This window comes from Physeter macrocephalus, chromosome 13, assembly GCF_002837175.3.
Source record: "Physeter macrocephalus isolate SW-GA chromosome 13, ASM283717v5, whole genome shotgun sequence".
NCBI classification, from domain to species: Eukaryota; Metazoa; Chordata; class Mammalia; order Artiodactyla; family Physeteridae; genus Physeter; species Physeter macrocephalus.
In genome coordinates, this window is record NC_041226.1 from 61,297,694 (window position 1) to 61,300,777 (window position 3,084).

The window sequence follows — 3,084 nt, forward strand, 5'->3', positions numbered from 1 at the left end:
TAGAAAATATGAACAGAGCAATCACAAGTAATGAAATTGAAACTGTGATTAAAATTCTTCCAACAAACAAAAGTCTATGAACAGATGGCTTCACAGGTGAATTCTGTCAAACATTTAGAGAAGAGCTAACACCCATCCTTCTCAACCTCTTCCAAAAAATTGCAGAGTGAGGAACACTCCCAAACTCATTCTACGAGGCCACCATCACGCTGATAGCAAAACCAGACAAAGAAAATAAAAAAAGGAAAATTACAGACCAATATCACTGATGAATATAGATGCAAAAATCCTCAACAAAATTACTAGCAAACAGAATCCAACAACACATTAAAAGGATCATACACCATGACCAAGTGGGATTTATCCCAGGGATGCAAGGTTTCCTCAGTATACATAATTCAATCAACGTGACACACCATATTAACAAATTGAAGAAGAAAAACCATCTGATCATCTCAATAGATGCAGAAAAAGCTTTTGACAAAATTCAACACCATTTATGATAAAAATTCTACAGAAAGTGGGCATAGAGGGAACCTACCGCAACATAATAGAGGCCATATATGACACACCCACAGCAAACATCATTCTCAATGGTGAAAAACTGACAGCATTTCCTCTAAGATCAGGAACAAGACAAGGATGTCCACTCTCACCACTATTATTGCACATAGTTTTGGAAGCCCTAGCCACAGCAATCCGAGAAGAAAAAGAAATAAAAGGAATACAAATTGGAAAAGAAGAAGTAAAACTGTCATTGTTTGCAAATGACATGATACTATACATAGAGAATCCTAAAGATGCCACCAGAAAACTACTAGAGCTAATCAATGAATTTGGTAAAGTTGCGAGATACAAAATTAATGCACAGAAATCTCTTGCATTCCTATATGCTAACAACAAAAGATCAGAAAGAGAAATTAAGGAAACAATCCCATTCACCTTTGCAACAGAAAGAAGAAAATACCTAGGAATAAACCTACCTGAGGATTTAAAGACCTGTACTCAGAAAACTGTAACACACTGATGAAAGAAATCAAAGATGACACAAACAGATGGAGAGATATACCATGTTCTTGGATTGGAAGAATGAATATTGTGAAAATGACTATACTACCCAAAGAAATCTACAGATTCAATGCAATCCCTACCAATTTACCAATGGTATTTTTTACAGAACTAGAACCAAAAAATGTTGAAATTTGTATGGAGACACAAAAGACCCCGAATAGCCAAAGCAATCTTGAGGGAAACAACGGAGCTGGAGGAATCAGACTCCCTGACTTCAGACTATACTACAAGGCTACAGTAATCAAGACAATATGGTACTGGCACAAAAACAGAAATATAGATCAGTGGAACAGGATAGAAAGCCCAGAGATAAACCCACGCACCAATGGTCAACTAATCTATGACAAAGGAGGCAAGGATATACAATGGTGAAGAGACAGTCTCTTCAATAAGTGGTACTGGGAAAACTGGACAGCTACATGTAACAGAATGAAATTAGAACGCTTCCTGACACCATACTCAAAAATAAACTCAAAATGGATTAAAGACCTAAATGTAAGCCCAGACACTATAAAACTCTTAGAGCAAAACATAGGAAGAACACTCTTTGACATGAATCACAGCAAGATCTTTTTTGATGTACCCCCTAGAGTAATGGAAATAAAAATAAAATTAAACAAATGGGACCTAATGAAACTTAAAAGCTTTTGCACAGCAGTGGAAACTATAAACAAGATGAAAAGACAACCCTCAGAATGGGAGAAAATGTTTGCAAATGAATCAATGGACAAATGATTAACCTCCAAAATATATAAACAGCTTATGCAGCTCAAAATAAAAAAAAAAACAAACAATCCAATCTAATAATGGGCAGAAGACCTTAATAAGCATTTCTCCAAAGATGACATACAGATGTTCAAGAGGCACATGAAAAGCTGCTCAACATCACTAATTATTAGAGAAATACAAATCAAAACTACAATGATTGGGGCTTCCCTGGTGGCACAGTGGTTGAGAGTCTGCCTGCCGATGCTGGGGACGTGGGTTCATGCCCCGGTCCTGGAAGATATCACATGCCACGGAGTGGCTGGGCCCGTGAGCCATGGCCGCTGAGCCTGCGCTCTTCAACGGGAGAGGCCACAACAGTGAGAGGCCCACGCACTGCAAAAAAAAAACAAAACACTACAATGAGGTGTTGCCTCACACTGGTTAGAATGGGCATCATCAGAAAATCTACAAACAACAAATGCTGGAGAGAGTATGGAGAAAAGGGAACCCTCTTGCACTGTTGGTGGGAATGTAAATTGATACAGCCACTATAGCGAACAGTATGGAGGTTTCTTAAAAAACTAAAAACAGAATTACCATATGACCCAGCAATCCCACTACTGGGCATATACCCAGCGAAAACTGTAATTCAAAAAGACACATGAACCCCAATGTTCATTGCAGCACTTTTTACAGTGGCCAGGTCATGGAAGCAACCTAAATGCCCATCAACAGACGAATGGATAAAGAAGATGTGGTACATATATACAATGGAATATTACTCAGCCATAAAAAGGAACAAAATTGGGTCATTTGTAGAGACGTGGATGGACCTAGAGACTGTCATACAGAGTGAAGTAAGTCAGAAAGAATAAAACAAATATCGTATATTAACTCATATATGTAGAATCTAGAAAAATGGTACAGATGAACTGGTTTGCTATGCAGAAATAGAGACACAGATGTAGAGAGCAAACATATGGACACCAAGGGAGGAAGTGGGGGGTGGGGGGCGTGGGGGGATGAATTGGGAGATTGGGATTGACATATATACACTAATATGTATAAAATAGATAACTAATAAAAGAACCTGCTGTATAGAAAAAATAATAAAATAAAGTTTAAAAAGTAAAATTCAATAATATGGTAGACAGAGTGACGATGATTATGTGAGAGAGAAATGGACTATTGATTGCACTGAGGTTAAAGACTTCAGATTGAGTTACAGACCCAATGCTGTGTTTTCCAATGAAATTGAAGGCCAAATAGGTTTTTTTAATTTCATACAATCTGGAAGCAGAAGAT